Below are 26,660 nucleotides of genomic sequence, written 5' to 3'. Positions count from 1 at the left end.
TCCTGCAGTGCTGAGGATCAAACCCAGGCCCTTCTTGCACACCAGGGAAGAACTTTACCTCTGAACCACACCCCTGCCATGCACAATTTAAACTTCAGAGCTTCGAAAGGCACCCCCAAGTAATGAAAAGACAAGCAGCACAGTGGAAGGAAATATTGCAAATCCCATGTTTGATAAGGGACTTATAGCTAGAATATATAAAGAATGGATAACAAATAAGACATATACAGTAATAGCTTTGTTTATAAATGCTTCCATTTGTGAACTCCCCGTTGGGCAATGAACAGAACTGAGGTAATCTTTCCCACAGGAACGAGTGCAGTCATCTTCCCCACAGTCAGGGAACGAATTCAGTTTATGACCTGAGGTACCACTGTAATCCATGAAAATGGGCAATCGACCTGGATAGACCCTAATTCAAGGAAAACACACAAAGGCCGCTATACACGTGATTAGCTATCAGGAATGCAAATCATCCAAGAGCTGCCACTTTCCACGAGCTATGGTTGCTGTGAGCAAAAAGGGAAGTCAGGATGTGGAGAAGGTGGAACCCCCCCCCCCGAAGCTGGAGGAGCTGTAAAGTGGTGCAGCTGCAGTGGATGAAGGTCCAGCAGCTCCTCCAAAGGCTGAGCAGTGTCAGCACGTGCCTCAGGTGCCCACCCAAGCGAAGAAAGGAATGTGCTCATGAGAAACTGTGCACAAATGCTCACAGCAGCACCGCTCACAATAGCCCCTCGTGGAAACAGCCCGTGCCCATTGCTGATGGGGGACAAAGAAAACATGGCGTAGCTGTAGGCTGGACCATTACTTGGCAACGGGGTGGAGTTCGGGTGCATGTTGCACTGGGGTTGAACCATGGGACCTTAACTGAAAGACACCAACTACAAAAGACTGCACATTATACAGCTCCAGGAATAGCAAAGCCCAGGCTGTGAAGCTGTGGTGACAGGAAGCTGGTTACTGGTTGCTCAGAGTGGGAGGCCTGGGTGCCCATGGGGTTACTGATCATGGACAGGATGCGTCTGGGGAAGAGGAAGCTGCTCAAGAACTGATGGCAGTGCTGCTGCCCCTCTCTGTGAATACGCTGAAAGTACTGGATAGAACCATTTAAATGGTGGATTTCGTGGCACTGGAGTTGTATCTCAATAAAGCCGTCATAATGGCTTATATCTAGGTGCTCTCCCAAAGCCTCGTGTGCTCACAGGGGAGATTTTGGGAGATGACTGCATATGGGCCTGTGATGCTGAATCACAGTGCAATACTGGGTTTATAGTTGGGTGATGCAAGGTGAAGCCCACTGGGGAGAGGTGGGCCATGGTGGGTGTGGCCTGGAAGTATTTATCCCTCCTCCCGCCGGACCCTTTTTCTTCCTCCTTGCCGTCCCATCAGCTGTTTCTCCTCTGCCATGCTGCACTGCCTTGGAACCAGCAACTATGGACTAAAACCTTTACAAACAATGAGCTAAAATAAATCCTTCCTCCTCTAAGTTGTGAGTGTGGGTATTTTTTCCCAGCAACAAAAAAGTAAGTAAGGCAGCTGTTAAAACTGGGAAGGGTCTTCATATTGACATTTAGTAAATAATCACCTTGGCTTTGGTGGAGTAGGGATTGAAGGGATTGAGAGCCGTGCGGAAGGAGTGTGGAGGTCCGGGGGAAGGGTCAGCCTGATTGGCTCTGGCATCTTGGGCAAGGGCGGAGCCCACTCCCGGGTGTGCCTGGATGGTCACGGAGGGGCAGCCTTGGGATCAGTGTCTGGTCCTTCTCCCCTTTCTCTCTGGCACTGTTCCCCTGCTCTGCTTCCTGGTTGACATTAACTAATCAACTTTGTTCTGCCACACCCTTCCACCATGATGTTTGTGCCTTGGAGCCAGCCAGCCGCGGACTAAATCTCTTCAAAACATGGGCCCGAATAAGCCTGGCCTGCTTAGAGCTGCGATGTCTGGTGTTATGTCTCAGGGATGGGAAGGCTGGTGCACACAAGCAACTTCAAGGCAGGCAGTGAAGCACTGTGCATACATTTCCCCTAGCCATTGTCTGAATTCTAAGCTACGTATATCTGTAATGAGATGGGAGCAGAACAATCAAAAAGCAATGGCCAATAAGCTAAATTCTAGGCAGCATTGGTTTCAGAACCCAGACAGCAGGCACGACAGGGCAGACCTTGCAGACTTCCCTGCAGCTCCACACCCGCCCAGGATGAGCACAAACTGGGAACAGACTGGCTGTGCCGGAAAACTGAATCAATCTCATCTTCCTGTGCTCCGGCTGCCTGCTGGATCACAAATAATCCCTCTCTCTCTGCTATTTTAAAATCTCAGCATAGCTAAAGTAAGAAGACATCACTGAAAGTCTCTCTAGATGTTATACAAAATGAGTAGAATTCAATTAAAAATATGGAAGCATCCAAAAACTCTCACCTAATGGGCAAAATTCTCGGAGGGAAAAGAGAAATAGGTGTTACGGAGTTAGCATCTTCAAGCTTAAAATGCCTGTGGTAAATACATTTGAGAAAATGGGTGGAAATTGCACCAAATTTCCCCATAGAACCAAAATGTTTAAGGAAGAACCCTAGGTAAATCCTGCTACCGAGAAATTGGAGAATGGAATCTAAACATGCAGTGGGCAGTATAAAATCATGTTAATGCAGGATATAATATTAACTCGAAACAGCCATTCCAAATATTGAGAGTAAAGCTCAGAGTGAAATAAGATGCCATATTAAGAAAAAAGGAGTAAGAGGTCACAAATGAAAGTCTTAGGGCGGCAAGGGCAGTGCTGGAGGGAAGACCTGCGGGCTGATGGGAGGAGATGATGTCACAGAGCTGGGCTTGTGGGGTGGTTGCGGTGGTGGGACTGCACAGCAGCAGAGCAGGGGTGGCAGCCGCAGTGCTGGGAGTGATGTGATGTCACCCACAGCATCAGTAGCACAACCAGAGTGGCAGTCAGGTCATCGGTGGAAATCACCGATGACCGTGGTCCTCCTGGGGTGAGAGAGGGGTGCCTGCTGGGCTGTTGCTCAGTGAGACAAAGGAAAACCGAGGATGGCTTTGTCCTGCACAGTGGGAAATCAGGGTCTGTCACTGATGAGAGACCTCAAGCAGGTGCTGGACCCAGGGCCAGTTGGCCGATGGAGAGAGTACCCTGGTGGGGAAGGACGACACGTGTCCCTTGCCAGGCTGTACAGCAAGCACTTTTCCTGATGTCTTGGAGGCAGACACCCTCAGGGCTTTTATGCAACAGCAAGAAGCTGTGCATTCTCTTTAAAGAGGTGAGTGCTGGAGTCCAGGCCCAATGTACAGGAGTGGATTTCAACAGCCACACGGGTAGGGTTTCTGTAGTTGAGACAGGAAGTGGAATTGGTACGGTTCTCTCTTACAGCGGTTCTGTGGATCCAGGAACCAAACTTCTGGATCGGGGGCAACGGAATGACTGGCAGAGATGATCTCACGTCCACAAATCTAGTCTCATCAGCTGCACTCACTTGCAGAATAAAGGCTGCCAGGATAGGAAGGACCAACCGGGCGGTCCTCAGCTGCTCCTCCTGCTGGCCCACATATTGCTGGTACCAGGAGCATTCCTAGCACAATTAACCACATCTAATCCCAGGAGACAACCGCAGATCTTGGAGCCATCATCCACATATTAAAGGTGGGAGGAAAGGCTGTCACCATCATGCTCCATTCAGCTGCTTTTTGTTCTGTAGAGAAGCTAGAGGGGTCACGGCTGAGTCATAAGTGCTACTGCACCATAGTTTTCCATCAGCAAGCTCAGGGCAGCAGATGGACGTCTTCTGCCCTGGCAGTGGTTTTATGGCCACCACAGCAGCACCTCCAGGTACCTCCCTGCCAACCCAGCAGACGTGTGCTCAGCTTGGTGCTGTGGGTTTGGTGATTGCTTTTGCCCCAATCTTCATCAACGAGGAAGACCAAAAGCCTTTGTCTTTACACCTCTATTTTGTGTTGTGTGGGCTCGGTTGATTTTCTTGCTTTCTGTCACAGTCAGTTTTACAGGTCCTTTGATCACCTGAGTGTCCCAGGGATCAGTGTCCTGTCCACTCTGTTGGGTACATCGGGCTCACTAGACATGGAGGGGAAGATAGGCATGTGCCCTGGACCCCTGTTTGGCTGTAAAACATTACTAGGGTTATTTTTGATTCATTGACTGACAATAATTTCAAGTAGAATTTTGTATATATGTTCAGGAATGATATTGGTAGTTTTAATAATTTTTTATCTGTATTTAATATTGTTTTAAAAATACATTCACTGTGCAATTCAAAGGAGAGTGTTTCTTTCAGTACTTTCTATGTTCTGGAATATTTTAAATGACATAGAATAATCTGTTATCTCTTTAAAGATCAGACAGAATTCATTTTGAATGCACCTAAACCTGGTGGGTTTTTCGATTGTAGATCCTAAATCAGACTTCCAATATTTTTTGGCCCATTCAGTTTTCCATTTCTTGGATACATAAATTTTTTAATTAATTAAGTTCATTGGGACCTTTTAGGTGTACATAATGATCACATTCATCATAGGGAATTTGTACCTATATGTGATATGTCTTGATTCTTCATTTTTCCCATTCCCTTCTCCTCCCATCCACCCCTCTTTCCCTCCTTATTTACAAAAGCTTTGTTTCCATCTTTTCCTTCTTTTCTCATTTTTTCTTTTCCCTTCTTTCCTCCCCTATCCCCTCTCTAGTTCCCCTTTCCTGGTGTGAGAATTCACCACTATAAATTTCCCTCTAAGGACTACTTTCACTGTGTCCCATAAATTCCAGTACTTTGTGCCAGTGTTATTTAATTGCAAAAACTTCTAAATTCTTCTTTAATTTCATCTGTGGCCCTTTGGTTGTTCAGCAGGGTGTTGCTTAATTTCCAGGTGTTTATGAAGCACTTGTGGTTTCTTTGCCATTGATTTCTAATTTCACTGCACTGTGGTCTGATAATATGCATGGGATAATTTCAATTCCCTTGCATTTACTTAGGCATGTTCTATGAGCTAGTATGTGTTCTATTTTGGAGAGCAGCTGAGAAAAATGTGTATTCTCATGTTGTGTGGTAGACAACTGTGTAGACATCTACAAAGTCTATTTGTTCACAGGTTTGGTTTAATTCTAATATTTCCTTGTTGATTTTTTGCCTAGTTTACCTGTCTATTTATGACAGTAGTGTATTGAGATGCCCCTTTACAATTGTATTATTGCCCATTTGATGTTTTCATGTCAGCTAATATTTGTTTTATATAGTTGGGTGTGCTGGTATTTGGTGATATATACTTATGATTGTTATTACTTCCTCTTGGAATTAAGTATGTAATGACCTTCTTTGTCTCTCTTGATCATTCTTCGCTTGGAGTTCACTTTGTCTACAAACAGAATAGCTACAACTGATTTTTTTTGTCCCTGTCACATGAAATATTGTTTTCCATCCTTTGACTTTCAGTCTATAAACTTTCTTTTTGAGTCAAATGTGTTTCTTGTATGCAGCATATTGTTGGACCTTGTTTCTTGATCCAATCTGCCAGTCTTTTTATTTGGATTGGTGAATTGAGATCATTTACATTAATGGGGCCAGGGATCTACCTCAGCAGCATAAGAGCTTTCCTGGCATGCCTGAGGTCATGAGTTTGATACCTAGTACCAAAAAAAAACAATGTTTGTACATTGATGGTTACAACTAATATGTATTGGCTTATCCTTGTCATATTGTTTTCCCATTGTTGATTCCCTGTCTTTCTCATCTGTTTAATTGCTTGCCTTGCCTGATAGATTGTTTCTATTTGTGTTCTTGGAATTATAGTCTTCATTATCTCTTTATAAAATATCTTTCAGAACATTTTTGAGAGCTGTTTTGTGGTCATAAATTTCTTCAGAGGAAGATACTTAATGGAAATATTTTATTTCTGTATTGATTTTGAAAGGTAGTTTCATAGGGCACATCAATCTGGGTTGGAAGTTGTTTTCTTTCAGGACTTGAAATACTTTACTCCAAATTCTCTTTGACTTGAAGGTTTATGTTGAGAAGTCTGCCATGACTCTGATGGGTTTTACTATATAGGTGATTTGTTTCTTTTCTCTAACAGCTTTTAATATTCTGTTTTTGTGTTGAATTTCTAGAATCTTTATTATTATATGCCTTGGTGTAGATTTATTTTGATCATGGCTAATTGGAGTTCCGTATGCCTCACTTACTGTATGTCAAATTTTTTTCCATGCTTGGGAAATTTTCTGCCATTACTTTGTGAACAGTTTTTTTTATGTTGGTTGTGCTGTCTCTTGCTTTTTCATTGACTCTGGTCAATCTTATGTTGTCCTTTGCATCATCTTGTAGCTGTTGGATTGATTTTACATGGTCCTTTGCTATTTTTAAGAAATCTTTCTATTTGTGATCACTAATTGCAATCTTGTTTTCCAGATCTGATATTCTGTCCTCACCTTGGTTCATTCACCTGCATGTACTTTTGGTAGAATTTTTATGTTTTTTTTTTTTTTTTTTTTTTTTTTTTGTTTTTCTCTGGTACTGGGAACCGAACTCACGACCTTGTGCTTGCCAGGCAGGCACTTTGCCGCTGAGCTAAATCCCCAGCCCCCTGATAGAATTTTTAAACCCCTGGATTTCTGTTTGAACCTGTTTCATGGATTCCATTTCTTTCCTATGTGGGGCACTCATGGTTTCCATCATTTTCCTAAGATCCTCTGATTTTTAGATTTATGTCTACCCTAGATTCACTGAACAAGTCCTTCACTGTGGTCATCATCTCTTTTTTTACCTGAGAGATTATTTTTGATCTAATTTTCTCTATAGCCTCATTCATCTGTTCTTACTTCTGTTGCTACCATTTCAGAAGATTCAGGTGGGTGAGCTTTGATTTCCTCTATCTTCTTGTCCCTGGGCTTGTCCTGGGTGGGCTGGAAGACTGAGGTTGCATTTGCTTCATGTCTTGTCATTTTCTATTTTTTAAAAATTTGTTTTCTGTGTTGATGCTTGTGAGTTGCTAATGGTAGTTAGTTTTATCACCAGTATTAAGGCTTTTCTAGTATGTGTATTCCTCACAGATGTCTTCTAGGTGTAGCTGGCTCTTGGCCTTTGTGTCTGTCCCAAGATGCCATCTTCCCAATTTATTAGGGATGAGAAGTTGCTATCTATTTCATCCAGCCAGTCCTTTGGTACTGGACTATTGTGATGTTTATGACCCCAGACAATTACAGTGTTGTCATATAAGGGATTACAGATTACAGATTACAACAGGTTTGACACCTTGGAAAAAGTACAATTAGCAATAACAATAGCATCAAGCCCAGCCTAGAAACTGACAAACTGTATTAACTATTAATTTGGTACCTTTAACCAAAGGAGCAATAGCTACAATTATATAACAAAATCCATCATAAACCAGGAACTTATATGCAGTGAGTTTCCTCTCAGTAGAGTGATTTTACCATGTGTGTATGTGTATGGGGGATTTAAGAGGGATAGGGGAAAAAATAGAGAGATAAATGAAGAGAAATATAGTAGAAGCAAGGCTGAAGGACAAAGGATGATCACCCAAGCTTTGGGAAACCAGACAAGAGGGCAGGAAAGGAAGAGTCAAGGATAAAGCCAAAGAATATTGAAGCAAACTAGAGAGACTAAGACAATATTCACTCACATGAAAATGTCAAAAATCAAGAAAGTTAAGGAAAGAGAGAGAAAAAGATGAACAAAATACAACAAACAATGAAAGTAAAAGCTTAAATAAGCAAAAAAGAAAAAAAAAGACAGAAACAGGAAAATAAAACAAACAAACTAAAAAAAGATGAAAGTCCTCTGGTGTCCACAGTTCTATGGTAGTGTCCATGTCTGAGCCCAAATCTGTGCTGGGCAACCCTGTCCAGTCTGCAGGAGTGTAGTGAATTAACCAATGGAACACCCAGCTGAACTGAATCAGCCTGGTGCTGGGTGTGGAAGGCCCATCTGGGATTGTTGCCAACAGCATAAAAAGTGGAACTGGAAGGGAAGATGTTGCGCTGTTGATTCTCCTGGAGAAGCTCGTCATGCTGTCTTTCCTGATATGAACGCGGCTGGTCTCATCACTGGAGGAGCTGGGGCCCTGCTGTCACTGAGGATGGCCATAATACTCTTTGGGGCAGCTCTGGTTCTTACTTTGAGCACCGTTTCCTGGCTCCAGAGCAGATCTCTCAGCCTGCTGGCACAGATCCTTCATCCCACATGTGCAGACTTTCTAGCTTCCACCACTGACCTTCGGGCCTCCCCAGTGCAGATCCTTGATACAGATTTGCATGAGACATTGTCGTGGGCTCCAGGCCCCCAGTTGGATTTTTTGGGTGTCTAGTGGGTGGACAGATCTCCTGCACTCTTCTACATTTGACTTTTGGGGTTAATATTATAAAATAATCCTATAAGTTATACGTCCTGTATTAAATCTATTCCCTTGTAAACTCTGACTACAACAAGTAGGATTAGTGCTGGTTATGGGGCTGATATTGGCCTCTAGATGTGGAGGCATGGGCCAATCTTCAGCCAATAGCTTTCTGGATGTCCCAGCGTGGCCTGCCCATGTCTCCTTACCCTCTTTGTCCCTGTGTCGCTCTCTCAGTTGCTGTGGTGCCCTCAGATAGAGACAGCCTGAGGCTGCCCCAATCTCACGTGCAGTTGGACCCTCCCGGCCTTTGCTCAACCTGCTCTGCTCCACTCCGCTGGTTCCTCTCTCTCCTCAAACTGCTGAGCACAGGGCAAGGGAGGTGCAGTCGGCTGATCATTTGCACTGCCGCCACTGTGGAGACAGCTCGAGACTCCTCACTCTTCTCTCGGACCGGTGAGCAAGGTGGTGGTGGGGAGTGCTGATTTTGCACTCGTCCTCCCACAACCCGCAGCTGCTTGAGTTCTGCATCCCTCTCCTTTCTCAGGCTGCTTGGACCAGGGCGGGAGGAGTGGGCTGCTTCACACCCTGCCCTCACCACCACTGCTGTGGTCCCGACCTTGTTTTTGCTAGAGTTTCCCAGGGAGCTGCTATGGCACATCACAGCAAAAGGGAAAGAAAAGGAACTGGGGGGCAGAGGGAACGGCTTCCTGGTCACTCGCCGAAGTGTGTGCTGGTGAACTTGCTGCTGGGCTGCAGTGTCCTCTGTGTGGAGGAAGACAAGAGAGGCGAGGGGCCCCACTCCCCGGTCTCTCCTGCGTGGCTTGAGTTTGCCCTGCTACTGTGACCTGTCAGGTTTTGGGAACTTCCCAGAATGGCAGTTTCTGCTCCACAATGGGCTGAGGTCCTGCAGCAGCCCTGCGGTCTGCTCTGCAGTTTTATGCAGTCCTATGTCTACGTCCTGTGTGATCTACAGGTCTCTTATTTCAGATTGATTTTGGGGTTGGGGTGTATGGCCTCTCTTTCTTCGGTTGTGTTTTTAGTTGATTTTCTCTGAGAAACTTGAACACAGCTCTCCCTCCGTCAGCCATGCTGAACCCCTCACGTTAACTTCTGTATGTAAGAACTTACCTTTGTTCTAAATTTATAAACATGTTACCGTAGAGCCAAGTGTGTATATTTACCTCACAATTGTCTCAGCCTTCTCTTTCATGAGCGTATTCTCCACTCTTGTTCTTATTTTCTCTGTCTCTCTGAGTTTCTGTCCTTCTGTCTTCTCCTTCGCACAATTAATTTGCAAAGACTTAACTTCAGAGAATCAGCTCTGAGTTACGCTGTGCTGTCTACTTACTTACTTTACCTTTCACTGTGTGTAGTTTTCATGTCCGGCGGATGCATCCTTCCTCATTCCTGGGTGTGTGTTGCTGTGCTCCTGAGTGCTGGGATCACACCTCATCGCTCCCTTGCACGTCCCCTCCAGGCTGAGGCCGCCGAAGCAGCGGCTCCTGCTCTGGCTGGAGCTGGCTAAAGATCCTCCTTCCTGAAGCCTCCCATGCACCGCAGTGTCCTTCATGAGCTCTTTGATCCAAGGCTCATCTGTCGGTGGATTTCTTATATTTCCAGCATGCAAGGTACTTTAGTCATCTTTTCATTATTATTTCTAAGTTTATTGTTTTGTGATCAGATAATGTGTCCAGCAGAGCTAGCGCTTTGATTTTTAATCGTTTTAAAGAGTGTTCTCTCCCAAGCACATAACTGATCTCTGTAAATGGTTTCTGCGTAGGGCTATGACCGGTTTTTGGAGAAATTTAGGTCAAAAGGATATTTGTTGATTAATTCAAGGAGTCTTCTTGTGGAGTTTTTGGGGTCTCCCATGTAAAGTATCATGTCATCTGCAAATAGTGATAGTTTTATTTCTTCCTTTCCTATTCTTATTCCTTTTATTTCTCTCTCCTGTCTAATTGCTCTGGCTAATTGTTCCAGAACTATGTTGAATAGGAGTGGTGACAACGGACATCCTTGTCTTATTCCTGATTTCAAAGTAAAAGCTTTCAGTTTTTGTCCATTTAGTATGGTGTTGGCTGTTGGTTTGTCATAGATGGCTTTGATCAGATTGAGGTAAAGACCATCTATCCCTATTTTCACACTCCACAGGAAGACTTCTTGAATTAATCAACAAATTCAGCAGTGTAGCTGGATACAAAGTCAACACCCAAAAATCAATAGCATACTTATACACAAATAACAAACAAACTGAGAGAGAAATTAAGGAAACCATACCTTTCACAATAGCATCCCAGAAATTGAAATATTTAGGAATCAATCTAACAAAAGAAGTAAAAGATCTATTTAATGAGAACTACAGTACTCTGAAAAAAGAGATCAAAGAGGATCTCACTAAATGGAAAAATATCACTTGCTCATGGATAGGAAGAACCAACATGGTGAAAATGGCCATACTACCAAAACTGTTGTACAGATTCAATGCAACCCCCATTAAACTACCATTAGCATAGCTCATAGATCTGGAGGAAACATTCCTTAAATTCGTCTGGAACCAGAAGAGACCCAGAATAGCAAAAGCAATCCTGGGCAACAAGGACAAGTCAGGTGGAATTACAATCCCTGACCTGAAACTATACTACAAAGCCACTGTAATAAAATCAACATGGTACTTGCTAAAAAACAGACCACAGATCAATGGAACAGACTGGAGGACACAGACACAACCACAAACACACCCAGCCACCTAATCTTTGATAAAGGGGCCAAACAAATTCACTGGAAAAATGATAGCCTCCTTAATAAATGATTCTGGAAAAATTGGCTTGCCACCTGCAAGCCAATAGATGGAATTCTATCACCATGCACCAAACTCAAGTCAAAATGGTTCACAGATCTCAATATTAAAACAGAAACACTAAATCTATTGGAAGAGAAAGTAGGTGAAAACGTTGAAGACATAGGGTTAGGCAGAGTTCATGAACAAAAACCAAACTGCCTGTGAAATACTTCAGAGAATCAACAACTGGGATCTCATCCTACTGAACAGCTTCTGCACATCTAAAGAAATCACCAGCAGAGTAAAAAGAAAACCCACAAATCGGGAAAAAATTTTAGCTGACTGTCGCTCAGACAAAGGTCTTCTGTCTAGAACATATAAAGAATTAAAAAACATCAGCTCCCCCAAATTCAAAGACCCAATCCAAAAATGGGCAACTGAGATGAATACACACTTTTCAGATAAAGAAATACAAATGGTAAATAAATACATGAGAAAATGTTCAGCATCATTAGTCATTCGAGAAATGCAAATTAAAACAACATTGAGATTTCATCTCACCCCAGTAAGAATGGCTAGCATTAAGAAATCAACCAATATCAAATGCTGGCAAGGCTGTAGAGAAACAGGAACCCTTCTCCACTGCTGGTGGGAATGCAGACTGGTGAAGCCACTGTGGAAATCAGTTTGGAGATTCCTCAGCAAACTAGGTCTCGAGGTCCCATTCAACTCAGCTATTCCCCTACTGGGTATTTTTCCAGAAGATTTGAAAACATCATATCACAGTGATATATGTGCACCCATGTTCATAGCAGTGCAATATGTAATTGCTAAATTGTGGAAGCAACCCAAATGTCCATCCACTGAGGACTGGATAAAAAATTGTGGTACTTTTATGTAATGGAATATTACTCAGCTATAAAGAAAGATAAACTCTAGGCTTTTATAGGTAAATGGTCACAACTGGAGACCATACTCATAAGTGAAATAAATCAGACCTGCATGTGTAAGCATCGTATTGTCTCACTAGTGTAAGACCTGAAAGAGTGAATAAAAACTAGGAGATATGATAGACATTGTGAAATGAAAGGAAAATGCTCAAAAGAAAAGGGCAACTGGGATGTGGGGAAAGAAAAGGGGAAGAAGGGGAAATTATGTAGGTGTGTATATACAGGATAGCTAACATAGTTGTACTACTGTCTTCTATTGCTCTACAGAAAGGAACAGCTAATGATTACTTGTTTGATCAATCTTGTATGTCTCTTTGTTTTCTTGAGAAGCCACTTTGAAGATATCAATAAGTAATACAACAACCATGGTTAATTTCCTACAATGTTGTCTGCAACTCTGTTTTGTTTGTATCATTCTTATGCTATTTTGTAAATAGATGTCTGTTTGTTAATATGTTTTCCTTCTTTTATTTTTTAAAATAAAAAAATTAAAATACAACTATTCTCATAGAGAGAAAAAAAAAAAGAAAGGATGTTTGTGCACTGCAGACGCACTGGGCCAGGCTCAGTGAGGTTCCCCACGCCTGTTCCCAGCTCTCACTGTCAAGCACACGGCACCACATGGGGAGAGCTGGGTTGCACCGCAGCAGCAGTCTCAAGGTCCCAGCAGCCTTTGCAGCGAGAAGCACACATTGGCCATGTGTAAAGTGCCTTCCCGGGAGCCGTGCGGTCCTCACAAGGCCCCAGCTGGGGGGACTCATTGTCAGAGGATGACAGAGAGACAAGGTCCTCATGCATTTCCCACACTCCTCTAAGCTTGGCTTACTCCTGTTTTTGGGATTTCCACAGAGCTTCCTCTTTTTTCAATCAAAACTATAAGTCGTGCTCTTTCCCGGGGAAGACATCCCTGTACCTTAGTGCCGTGATAGGCGCGTTTGATGCTGCCTTCTCTGCAGCTGTGCTTCTTACTCATTCTGCTACTTATGCCTGCAGTGTGATCATGTTGCTCTCTGTCCGCTATATATTTTCGATTACTTACATTGTTTCACTTGAAAGTTCCCCTCTACTTCTAACCTTAGAGCTTATATCCTCGTTTAAGTGGCAGTGTTTATTATTGTTTTTGATGTTAACCAGAGGACAGGACGCTAACTTTCACTTCTTTCTGGGGCTCAGGTTCCTCATCCTCATCAATTCCCCCTCCTTCCCCCTCCGTGACTTCTTCCCTCTGGAGGCTTTTTAGACTTTTTCACTTTCCTTCTCCTCAACCTTCTAGATTTTGCTGAGACCTATAAAATCCTCGCTCTCTGGGCTGTTATTAGTTTCCATTTTGGTCAGCGATTGCATTTGTATTTATTTAGCCCACGAACACACTCACACATGAGACACGCGGTAGCAGCCAGCGTGCCACTGCCGCCTGGGGAGTAGAAGTTAATTACTAGAAATCACCCAAATGTCCACCAATAGGAGACGATTACAGGACTAACGGGGCGTTCATGCAGTTGAACTCTGTGCGGCTGTTCACGTAACTTGAGAGCTGTTTATATACTGCTATAGAAATGTCTCTAGGATGAACTTTAAGAGAAATAGCAGAGCACAGCACGATATACATATATATATGGTATGTGGCTGTCTGGTTTCCAGGGTTCTCGCGTTGCGCGTGGTTCTGGGTTAGCTTTGGAGAACAGAGCGCCTGTGTGGGGGCTCTGTGGAGAGGGGCCCGTGGACCCCTCCTGCGGTCTCGCCTCTGCTTCCTGGCCTGACCTTCGTCCTTGTGGGATGCTTCCTCCTGCTGGGGTGACTCTGCCCCCGCCGTGGTGGGCGGTGGTTTGTTGCTGTGGAACTGCACGCCCTGGCCCTGTCCTGATGGCCGAGTTGAGGCCCTGAGCTCAGAGCCCGGGCGGGTGGGCGGGCGAGCGCCTTTCTCGTGCAAACTCTCACTCTGGGCACCTGGCTCCGTTTGGAGCGGTGGCTGTCAGAAGACAGTTCTCCTGTCCCTGCCTCCTCGTGAGCCTGGCCTGTCTGCTTCTGCAGAGGGCCAGGGCAGCTCGGGGCCCTCGCGGGAAGGTGATCTGGTGCGGCCGCCTGGCCCCGGGCCAGGTAACCCCCTTCTCTTCCCGGGTCGGCCGCTGCGCTGTTACAGAGCAGAGCACGGGCCAGGACGGCTCAAACTCGGCACGGATGCTGCTCCCGGCTGGTTCCGGCTGCTGGACCTGGTCCTGCCCTCCTGGGCGCTGCAGGAGTCACCTGGCCTCCGAGTTCCAGTGCTGCCCTTGGTGCTGAGACTCACGTCCTCCTTACCTGTGTTTGGGTTTGACACCCCAAACTGTGCACTCCTTTCTTACCTCCTTATTCGGGAGCCCGAGGCAGCCGGGGCTGGCTCTGAGTGCGGCTTGGATCCTCTTTGGTGAAATGAATGCCATCAATCATTCCCTCGGCAACTGCCTCACCTCCGTCTCCCACTGGACTCTAGGGCGTCTGACCCCCAGCCCCCTCTGGCTCCTGGCCACTTCCTGCGACTTCCAGCCCTGCGCGGTGCTGGCCTCTGCCCTGTCGGCTGTGTGTCCTCACCTCTACTCTCGGGTTCATTCTGCCCTGCTTTATTTTCCCCAGAATCCTCCCCAGCTGTTCCCCGCCGTCCCCCCAGGGCCATGGGGCTGGTCAGCATCTGGCCGGCTCTGCTTCCCGCCCTGGCCGTGTGCTGGGTCAGGGGGAGTGGGCTGTGGGGGACAGACCTCAGCCTGGGGCTGGTGACAGGGAGCCTCCTGGCTGTGTCCAGGTTCAGCCTCAGGTGTCGCAGGAGCTGCTTGGGGCCCCATCCAGGACTGGCTCTGACCCTTTGGGGCCACAGCCTCCTGCTGGCTGTTTCCCGCTGACCCCTACCCCCCAGGGCCCAGGGTGTGACGGGTGGGCAGTGCCTCTGCTCTCTTCTCAGTGTCCCCCCCTTTGGATACCTGCCGAACTGGTGACTGGGGCCTGGGCTGAGGCCTCCTCACCGGGCTTGTCACTGTGCCACACAGTGGTCCCCGTGCTTGGAAAAGACATGCTCTCGTCACCCCCTGGATAGATGGGGACAAGGACACAGGAGCGACATACGGGCCGCACGTTCTGTGTCCCTGGTCACTTCCCTGAGGGGCTCCAGTGGCACCCGCTGGCCCGGCCTCTCGTCTACTCTGCAAAGATGCTTTTTATTACTGACCTGGAGCACAGTACCGAGTCCCCGGATGAAAATCTTCAGTCTTGCCAAGTTGATCTTTTATTGTTGCTATTAAACATTTATTAAACAGTCTGTGCCGGCGAGGCAGAGCCGGGGTGAGCGGTCTGTGGGCCCAGGGGGCCAAGGCCTGGCGGCCACGGCACAAGCCACCCCTACACTGCACAGACAGAAGCTGAGGGCCGGGCTTTGGCCTGCAGGGGACACAGAGCAGGACGGCGGGGACAGGGCTGCGGGTCAGAGGAGGGAAAGCCTGTGGACACGCTGCTGCGTCCCTGGGAGGGGCCTGGGGGAGAGGGCCGCGGGCCTCTGAGGCTGCTGCTCACCTTGGGCAGACCGAGGGAGGCAGGGCCGGGGCGAGTCCCTGCAGTGAGCCAGGCCCTCGACGCACACAGGCTGCTGCCCGCGCTGGGGAGGGAGGTTTCCCGAGGAAAACAGCAGAGGCCAGTGGGACGGGGGCGCAGGCCTGTGACCCCCACAGCACTCGGGATGCTGAGGAGGGTAGAAAGTCCAGCCTGTGCAACTGAGCACCCGTCTCAAAATTAATAATAATAATAATAAAAAGGGCTGGGGTGTCATTCAGTGGGAACGCTCTGGGTTCAATTCCCAGTGCTGAGAGAGAGACAGAGAAGCAGATAAAAGAAAAGGAAAAACAGAGAAGGAAACGAAGCAGAGCCCCCGGCTGTGGCGCAGCTGTCCGGCCCTGCGCTGGCCCTGTGCGGGTCCAGCCTCGCTCCGCAGGGGCTCCTGCACACTCCTGCCCACAGTCCTTGGAGAGGTCGGCTGGGCGGCAGACCCTTGAGCTGGCCCCCTGGTGACCCCTAAGGCAGGCGGGCCGCTCCGCCCTCAGGGATCCGCCCTCCGCTGTCCCCGACCCCCTCCTGCCACTCCCTCCTCCCCCGCCCAGGACCTGCAGGCCGACAGATTCGGGGCCTGGGGCTGCGTTCCCTCAACCCCTGCGGCAGGACTGGAGGGCCCCATCAGCACCTGCATCCTATCCCGGGATAAACTGAGTCCCAAAGAGGCCTCGCACTTGCCAGGGTGACCGGGCCGGGAGAGGAGTCTGATGGGGGCCTGTGTCCCTCCACTCCGTCCCTGGGCCCCTTCCTCACACTGCTCTGGCCTCCCCCTCCAGAGCGTCCTCTGCCTGGGGCCAGGGCTGACTCCTCCGCCTCCGGCACCCACCCCTGGGAGTTTGGGCCACCTCCTCTCCTCCAGAAGGCCCTCCTCAGCACCTCTGTCAATGCTGGGCCTCCCGGCTTTGTCCTCAGCCAAGACTCGGAAAGGCTGGCGTAGCCCAGGGGTGACTGGCAGCCCAGCGGTGGCAGGATGAGGGTCTGCAAGACATAGGAGGCTGTGCCCACGTGGTGGCTGATGACCGCCTATGCACACACGACTGGCTAACCTGCACCCATGCTGTGCAGGTCTGACAGGGTGAGGGTGTCCATGGCCCAGTGTCCTCCTTAAGGCCGCGACCAGGGCTGCGACTAAGGCTGGTGGAAGAGGCAGAGGCGACGGCAGCCACCAGGGGGCACTGTTGACCAGTCCTCCTGGCGCCTGGCCGCTGTAGACTCTGCCGCAGGCTGGAAGTCGCGTGGTGCCCGCAGCTCCTGTGGGGAGGGATTCCTTTGCTGGAGGCTGCTGGATCCCTGGCTGAGCAGCGCAGGGACCAGGGCGGCAGCCAGGCCTTCCAGGAGATGCACTCGGCCCTGGGCTGCATGTGGCCCTTGCGGGGCTGGCTGCTCACCTGGCTGCTGGGAGCACTGGGTCTCTTTCCTGCCTCTGGGAGCCCCAGGGCCCTGTGCCACAGCTGCCCTGCTCTGTGAAGGAGCCTGGCCAGGCCTGCTGGCCATCAGCACTGGTCCTAGGAAGGTGCCAGGCTTGTGAGAAGGGTGGCACCCAGGTTGGCACCAGTGCCCTCCTGCCCGTGACACAGATGGCCCAGGCCTCTCCCTGTGGTGCTGGGACATGGCCTCCTAGACCTCTCCTCCCATGCCTGCTGTGTCCCCAGGGGGCAAAGGCGCTGAGGGCAGGGCCTGGCATTCTCTCCTCTGTTTCCCTGGCCGTGCACACCCGGCATGCTTGGGCAGACCTGTGGACTCTCGGCCTGAGGTTTGGGCCCCCGGGACTGTGAGGGGCTGGGGACAGCCCCTGGTGTGGGACCACGCCTCCTCTCCCTGCTCAGCTCCAGCGCAGCCCTCTCTGGATCCTGATGTGAACTGCGTGTCCCCCAAACCTGGGGTCTCTGCCTGCCTAATGTGACCCTGGGCCTGTCTCGCTCCCCTCCATGGGTCCCATGGGGAGCGTGTGTGCGAATAAGCAGGCTGCGTGTGTGTGCATGTGTGTGTGTCTGTGTGCACACGTGGGTGTGTGTTTACAGTGTGCACATGCGTGCATGAATGTGTGCATTCTCTTTCCCTGCAGCTCACAAGCCGCTGGAAGCCCGCACCGACCTCAGCCCCATCCACGGTGGCAAATCCACGGAGCAGTGAACCCCGGGCCCCTCCTGGAGTGGAGCTCCCCCTCCGTAACTGTGCCCGCATCTCAGTCTCCCCCCTGGCCAGCACTCTGCTCCCACCCTGGCCACCGCGTCCCCAGCCCCCACCTTGGCCCTCCACTCCATTCCCTGCTCATTCCTGATGAAAGCATGACATCCTCCTGTTCGCCAGGGACTCTGATTCCTCTCGAGCTTGCTGGTAATTAATTGCTTGTTCCACACAGCCTGACTCTCCCCTAATTGCCTGCAGGAGTGACGAGCTTCCCAGGGGACCCTATACCTCTGGAGGTCCCTCACAGGGGTCAGGACTGAGTCCTGTCCTTCCTTCCCATCAGACAGTCCACCTGGACAGCTCCCCATGCCCGGCCGCTCCACTGCCCAGGGCTCACAAACCCTGGCCCCTCCCTGCCATCCTCCAGTAAAGAGAAAACAGCCTCGAATCTGCACAGAACCACTCTTAATTCTCTGCATTTCCTGCCAGAAATAGACCGCTCAGGTGTGACGGAGCGGCTGACCCCAGCCACCCCACGCCAGAGCTCCCGCGTGTGAGTGTGCCTCACACCTGCAGGCCCCGGCCCTTCTGCTGTGTGTGCCAAAGCCCCCCGAGCTGGGATTCTTCACATGGCTGTGGAGGGCTTCCGTGTGCTGGGGCTCCTTCTGCTCTCTGGCTTCATTCTCAAAACAGTGACCCCAAGAGGAAAGGCTGTGTTCCTTCACGGTAACCACCCAGGAGCCCCGCAAGGACAGGTGAGGAAGGCCCTGCCCACCAAGCATCCTCTGCCCTGGGCTGTGGGGTTAGTGCCCCACACAGCTGGCCGCTGAGGGCAAGGATCCCAGGACGTTTGGGCCACTCCAGGGCCTCAAGCCCCTCAGCTTTGCCCAGGCCAGGGGGGACAGTGCTGTGATTCCAGCCGCAGCCCCGTCCCCCTGACCTGCAGGCCACACCTGGGCAGCCCTGGATTGTGGGGCTGCAGGGCTCGAGAACAGTCGCTATCGCCATGGCTCCCCCACGTGAGCCCAGGGATCCCTGAGACCTCGACCTGGCTGGGCATTTCGGCTGGAACTTTGGTGGATCCCCCTGTGACGCAGTCGCGGGCACCGACCCCTGCCGCAGAGCCCTGCACCTCCTCTCTCCTGGGCCCTACACGGGGCTCTCTCTGCTGGGACCCACAGGCTTGAGCGACCTCACACCCATGTGCGTGCCACTAGAGCGGATCCTGGGTGCAGGGCACCCCAGCGTGTTGCGTATGCCCCAGTCACCGTGACTTGAGGGGGGAGGAAGGGTAAACCTGGAGGATGTGGGGCACCACCCACCTGGCTCTCTCACACCCTTGGGCCACACCGGGAAGGCCAGCAGGGACCCAGGGACGTGGAGACTCGCAGCTGTAGGTAGCTTATACCGGCATCCTGTCGTCCACACTGTCCTCATTCCTGTCCACTTGAGGGAATGTCTGGTCTGGCCATCACAGGGCCACTCGCCCTGGTATCAGAAGCCAGGAGAAGGGAGGGGTCACTTGTGCCTCATGTGGATTCTCTAGAAAGCCCCATGAGGTCTGTGTTTTGCTATTTGTGTGTTAGGCTCAAAGTTTACACATTCTCAGTCGTATGCTGGGAGGACACAGTTGTGTGCAGGGCTGGGGTTGTGATTAGGGTTTAGGGTTAGGGTTAGGATTTAGGGTTAGGGTTAGGGTTATAGTTGTGGCTAGGGTTTGTAGATAGAGTATAGAATTAGGGTTGGGTTAGAGTTAGGGTCTGTGTTTAAGGTTAGGGTTAGTGTTATGGGTTATGGTTAGCGTTAATTGGCATGGATGGTCCTGGGGAGCTATCTCTTTATTCTGTGTTACGGTTGGTGTTTGCTAATATTTAGGGTTATTTTCAAGACTTAGTGTTACTTGTTTGGTTAGGTTTTGTATTAAGGATCATGGCTAAGGTTTAGGTTTAGGGCTAGTGTTTATGTTTACTTTTAGGAGTTAGTGCTAAGGGTTTTTGTTAGGGTTGGAGCTGTGGTTAAGGGTTAGGGTTAGGCGATGGTGCTAGAAATCACATTCTTTCCCAGGGAGTGTTCCACTCTATTCTGTGTCTGCGGGATGTCTGTTACTGATGGTCTTCACACAGATCCTGTATCTCTGCCCCATTCCTTTGTCCCCATGTTGGTGGTGTGTTTTCTGGTTACACTCATGGCCCAGGGAGGCTCCTTCAACTCCTTTGTGTGCTGTATGCCTCCCTGGAGGGGAGGACACTGCTCGGACTCTGCACGGCAGTACGGTGGGCATCTGTGAGGCTAAGGTTTCTTGGGTTTGGCAGATGCAGTTGAGCAATCTGTAACCCCAGCTACTCAGAAGGCCGAGGCAGGAGAATCACAAGTTCAAAGCCAATCTGGGCAACTTAGTGAGATGCTGTCAAAAAAAAGGAAAAAAAAGCTGGGCATTTGAGGCTATAGCTTAGTGCTCCCCAAGTTTAGTCTCCGGCACTGCATTACCTGAATGGAATGGAATAACTCTAATCAGCACAAACTGGACTGAACTGAAACACAGTCAAGACAAGCAACCCTGAAGGGGAATTTCTAGAATTGTGCACAATTAGCAAGCGTGGCTCCCCCGGCTCCACAGGCTCCCTGCCCAGGGCCTGTGTGGTCCGTGTCTGGTGCCACAGGGCTCTGCTGCAAGTGCCAGGGTGAGGACGGAACCCTGCTTTGGGTGCGTGTGAGGTGTCAGAGGCCCATGCTGGTGTTTGGGCCCTGAGCCTCCTATGCACAGCTGTGGTGAGGGGTGCTTGCGACAGCTCTGCCTGAGACCTGAGCTGAGTGCCCATGCCCGCTCTGTGCCGCCTGTTCTAGCTCCCTGTGGGCTCTTCTGGGCATTGGCTTAGGGCTGGCCAGCTGGGACTTCTCACTTCTGTGTGTTCCTCTCCTTTCACCTGGGTGCTACTTACTGCAAAGTGCTCCCCTCAGGACACACTCCCAACTTCAGTCTTCCCGGCCACCCTCTGTGATCTGCTCCCCAGCAGTCTGGGCCTCCAGGCAAGACGTGTTTTCTCATTCCAGGCTGCAGCCCCATGTGCACTGGAGCACTCGGCCGCACCGGGTCCTGCCCCCTGGACTGCCCCCACCGCACCGCCCCAGCCCTGGCTTCTGACACGTTTTGACCCACAGCTTCTGTCCACATGGCCTCCGAGCTTTGCCAGGACAGTGTGTGCACCCTGCTCACAGCAGGGTGAGGCTCAGTGGTCTCAGACCCTGGGGTGCCCAGCTGCGTCCTGGGACTCAGGGCTTACGGTGATCCGAGGGAGACTGTGGGACCAAGGGCTCCCCTGTGTTACAGGAACAGCTCATGAAACTACAAGTCATCCAGGAGAAATAAGTCACAGGGATTTGGCTGACCTCCATGTCTTAGCATAAGTCTCCCCACAGGTCTCGGGATGCTTTGCTTTCTTGCCCTGGATGTTCTGGGAGGCGTTGGGAGATTTCGGCTGGCTTACTTGGTTAGGCACCTGGGTAGGAGTTCCTGGGCCAAGGAGCTCTGCAGATCTGTAGACCCTCGCAGTCACCACCTGGGCCTCAGTACCCTGGGGAGCCACCCTCAAACCCTCAGAGGTCAGCATCTCCATCCAGAGGTCAAATTGTTCCAGCGAGGCTGTAGGAGCTGCTGTTCTGCACTCCACAGTTGGGCACTGCTCTGGTGAGCAGGGAAGCGCCTCTAATTAGGTTCCTGGCTTGTGCTAGTGCCAGGAGGGATCTGGGCAGAGGAAGCTGCCTGGCCCCTCGGAGGCTGGATTAAAGCCCTCTTTGTACAGGATCTCGCTGGGTCTTTAACCCCTCACAGGAACTCTGTCAGGGAAACTCTTTGGGCAGAACTCCTGTGATCCCGTCTCTCCTCTCTAACACACAGAGCCATGTAATCCGAAAGTTCATTTATTTCAACCAATTCTGCCCACTCTTCATCTATCGCTGTGAAATTAGCAGGAAAAAATTACAAATTGCTAGAAGACGGAGACCTTTAGCTGTGAGTGCGTTGCCTTATGCAGGTTTGATAAGCTGAAGACATTAAAAATAGAAAAGACACAGCTCTAGGTAGACCAGTAGTCCTGAAAATTTAATAAGCTCCAGCCACAGGCGAGGCCGGGCAGGGGGAGGCAAGGGCTGGGCTGGGCTGGGATGACGGAGGCTGGCCTGCTGGGGTGACAGGCCATACCCAGGCCCATCCAGAGGGAGACAGGCCTTAGGTCCCTGTCTCAAGCTGTCATCACTCATGTGTCCTTTAAGTCCCTCTAGGGGCTCCTGCAGACAGGTGTTCACCTATGTCCAACTTTGTGCCCTGCTGATCCTGACACATGTGGGGGAGCTTAACATTTTACTGTATAATTAATCAGTTCACTAAATATCTATAGAATTCAGAATGATTCAGCCAGTGGAACTGTCAGGAAGTACTGAAACTCCTTACAAGCCCAGAGGTGTGGCCTGAGGGACTTTCGTGTACCACAGTAGCCTCTGAGAGCTTGACTCTGCAGAGCCTGTCCCTCTGTGGCAGTCACTGGAGCTACAAGAGCCCCCCTGTGTGTGGCCTTCTCTGAGGTCCCATAAACCCCATGCTGCAGAGCTGTGGCTCTCCAGGACAGACCCCTGGGGTACAGTGCCTCCTGCCACTGCAGCAGCTCTGCCTTCTAGGTGGCCACCAAGCTGTCCCCATCCCTCGAGGGCCAGCTCAGCTTGCTGGAGGCAGGTCTGTCATACATTTCACCCTCGTCCTACCTGCAGGTGGACTCAGTTTGGTGAGGGCCCTTCAGGGTAGGCGGATGTGTCAAGGTCTGAGCTGGTGGCATGTGTCCTGGTCATCTTGCCTGAGGCCCTCACACTGCATGGCTTTTGCAGTTAAAAGACTCAGAGACACAAGGTGGATTCCTGGGTGGGTGGCCCTGCCCCTCAAGACATAGCTTGCTGTTTCCCTGGCTCCTTGTCCTTGCTGGCCAGCAGCCAGAACCCAGGGGTCTCCCGGCACTGGTAGCTATCTCATTGGTTAAGATGTCCTCACCCCCTCCTGCCCCTGCCAATCCAAGGGGTCAGATGGTTGTGTCCTCTGCTCCTATGGCCCTGACTTGTGAGACAGTCAGGGGACATCCAGAATGTTTCCATTCGCAGACCTTTGTCCCCAGGCTCCTTCTGGGTCCCTCACACTGCCCTCACACTGTTCCTATCCGTGGTGGGCTAGAGGATGCCTTCAGAGTTGGAGCACAGACCCAGCAGGGGAGTGCGGAGGTGAGCGGAGTGGGTCAGGGAGCGAGGCAGGGGCAGGGGGCAACGGGGAGGCAGGGCTGGTCCAGGGCAGCAGGGGACCTAGCTGCATGGTGCCAGGAAGGCAGGAGGGTGGTGTAGGGTAGGGTGGAGGGGACAGAGCTGGCTGGTGGCAGGGTTTGCTGGTGTGGGCAGCTTGCAGGGGCAAGGACAATGGAGAATGACTCCTAACTATATGAGCTCTGGGCTGAGCGGAGCAAGGGTGGCCTCACATGGCCCACTGAGGGGAGCGAGGTGGAGGAAGGAAGCTCCGCTGGGCCCCTTCTGGCCACCTGCAGGTCTTGGGGCTTCTCAGCCGTCATCACAAGAGCCAACGGCCCCTCGCAGCAGGTCTCTCACGTGTCCGTATGTGCCTCTGCCCTCTGCTTCTCTGCAGAGCTGAGCGCGTCCATGGCATCTGAAGGTTGAATCTGGGCACGAAGGGAAGTTGGCAGCAGGCGGTGGGAAGCTGAACAGATCTCTTAGGTGGCACTGGAGAGACAGAAGGCAGCACAGGATCAGCAGCGCTCCAGCCCCACAGTCCACGTCCCAGGCTCTGGTCGAGGAGGCCAGGGGTGGCCCGAGTGTGCAGGGCTGGCACACAGGGTCCTCTCCTTGTTGGGTGCTGGTGCTTTGGAGGGGCTGGCGGGGTGACTGCAGGGCCCCTCTGTGCCCACTGTGGCCTCTGTCCTGAGTTTCTCACCTTGGTTGTGAGATGGAAGCCGCATATCTGTAGCAGAGAGCGAGCACAGATGTTCAGAGCAACGGCCCCAAGGAGCCAGAGGACCCCAGCCTCAGCCCTGTCCCCTGGTGAAACCCACACACTGGGCAGTGGCCACCTGGCCTTGGGCTGCTCAGATGCAGGGCTGGGAATCTGGCTCCTCCCCATACTCGCTTGTGTTCCCAGTTCCATCCTCACCCCCAGCCTGGCTTCCTGCCTGCGACCTCAGACTCAGCCTGGGCCTCCCTCCCATGGGTTTCGAGGTCCAGGACTCCAAGTGTTTTCTTGGGGCTGGAGGGGCACGGGCAGGCTCTGGCCTCACTCCAGGTCCCTGGCTTGGTCCTGCTTCACAGTGTTACCCCAACAACAGAGAAGAACTCACCCCATGGAGGGTCCTGGAGCCACGTAGATTTGGAGAAGGTTGAATGACACGGCCCCTTCCTGGGTGCTCACAACACCCGTGGATGGGGCCGAGGCCTAGCTGCACCCTGTGGGGAACCACCCCATGCAAGTGATTTAACCATGCGTTCACCAAGCTACACTGACTCCCAGGCTACTTCCCTATGACCGCGGCTGGGGTGACATCCGAAACTGTCCTAAGTGTCCAGCCCTTGCTGGAAGAGACGGCCCGCATGTGCAGGCTCTCTGCGGTGGTGCAGCTTGAGGTTTTACCTAGCAGCTTTATGCTTTCCGAACTGCTGAGTAACCAAAACGGGATGCTCATGTGGTCCCCGCACCCCACAGGGATGCCCGGGGACGCAGATGCCACTGCGGGTACCCTCATGCAAGCACCCTGCAGGCCCTTCCTCACCACCTGGCACTAGGGGTGATCAAAAGCAAGACAGCGGAAACATCTAACAATCGTCCGAGGCCAGAGATTACACTAACAGACACCTGCTGAAAAGGAGCGTGTTTTGATCCATGATTCATGAGCTGTGTAGGAAAAAAAGAGATAACGCGTTTCCTCCCTGGTGGAGGCCTGCATAATACAGCAGCACCCTAGAGAGGAAGCCTCTCTCCCAGCACGGGGAGCCTCAGGAAAAGCTCTGCCCACATGGCCCCACCAGATGCGCAGGTTCCCTTCCCACCTGTTATGCTTTGTGTCTGGATATCCCCCCAAAACCTGACGGAGTCATGGGGCAGGCTTCTAGAATTTGTGATTGATTCCTGGTTCAGTGCTGGGATTATGGGTGTGAGTGCTACACCTGCCCTGGGGTGTGTAGCCTGCATATAATGTAAGGGACAGAAAGAGTCTTCTCTCAAGCCCCTCCTTTTTGCTCTTGCTTCTTTTGCTGTCTTCCGCTGCCGTGAACTGTTGCCCCTGTGCCATGCCACCCTGCCTTGGAGCCAGCTGATTAAGGACTGAAACCTCTACAAACTGTGAGCTAAATAAATCTTTCCTTCCTTCATTTTGGGTGTTGGGTATTTTGTCCTAGCAACGAGAGAGAAAAATAACTGTGCCACTTATGTTCCCACAGGCCAGAGGGTCTCTGCCCCAGCAGATAGCCCTGAAGGTTGTGCAGTGACCAGGCAGGGAGAGGCAGCAGAGACACTATAAGCAGCTGCCTTCACCCTGTGTCCAGGCAAAGAGCCCGGCACTGAGAGGACCAACGATGCCCACCTACTACAAACATTCAAACAACTGGCGGGGCCCTTTGTGTGGAAAATATTTGAACTCTGAGATCTCAACCTGGGTGAGGGAGAAGGACGTGGGGGTGGAAATGTGAAGGTCAAAGTCATGAGACAGCACTTCCTGCCCTGGGGCATCACCCTTGTGCTCACGGGTGGGTGCCTGTGCTTGCCATGAGCCTCACAGTTGGGACTCTACTTCATCCAAGGCAGCTGCAAACGTTTCAAGCAAGAGAGAAAGAAGTTCTCATCCCAGAAGCAGGAAGAAGTTTGCCCTCCTCCACCATGGATTTTGTGGGATTTTAGTTTTGGGGGCTGTTTGTTAAAGCTCAGTATATGTTTCCATTGCTTCCTAGGAAAGCCCCTGGGCTCAGCGACTTTTAACCAGAGCCTACTGTGAGGTTGCAGGGCCTGGAGCTGCCTCTCTCAAGGGGGAGCCTGGAGCCAGCCCAAGAACTTCAGGACCTGTAAAGTGAGGTCTCATCTCCCACAGTCACTTGAGGAGATTTAGAAATCCCAAGCTTGCATCCACCTCACCTTTACTTGGAATGGGATGACTCAGTAGGGAAAAAGCTCCAGATAGAAGAATTTCAAATAATGTGTGTAGATGTTACCACCTCCACAGGTGGAGCCTGACCTCCTTGGTGTGGGCTGGGCTCAGTGAGTGGTTCCCTTGTGAGGACACAGAAACTACAGACTCCCACAGGTTTCCAGAGAGCCACAGACTCTGCCTTGGTAACAGCTGTGCTGTGTGGTGTGGAAACACCCAACAGGGTGGCCTGGCTCTTTACTCTGCTGTCTTCCTCACCAAATCCACATCCCTCTAATTATGAGTGCATCAGTCACTTTCCCATCACTGGGACCAAACGCCCACTCTAGTAACTTAAAGGAAGACAAGATTTATTGGTTCATGATTTCAGAGGTGTCAGCTCATGATCTACTGGCTCCAGGGAATTAATATCTTGGTGGAAGGGCATGGTGGAACATAGCCACTCTCCTCATGGCGGGAAAGCAGAGCAGGGGAGGTAGTACCAAAAAGAAAGTGGCCAGTGACCAGATATAGTACCCAAGTTCATGCTTTCATGATCCACCAGACACATCCAGAAGTGTGCTTTACTAATCCTCTAGGTAGCTTTCAAGCCAATGGATTTGAAAATCAGGGTTAATTATCACAATGAGAAAAAGCATCTGCCGAATTTAGGGATATTCCATAAGTTCTCCAACTAGACAGCCTTCCTTTAC

This window comes from Chinchilla lanigera, unplaced genomic scaffold, assembly GCF_000276665.1.
Source record: "Chinchilla lanigera isolate Chin_1 unplaced genomic scaffold, ChiLan1.0 scaffold00012, whole genome shotgun sequence".
NCBI lineage: Eukaryota > Metazoa > Chordata > Mammalia > Rodentia > Chinchillidae > Chinchilla > Chinchilla lanigera.
Note: the sequence above shows the minus strand (reverse complement) of the source record.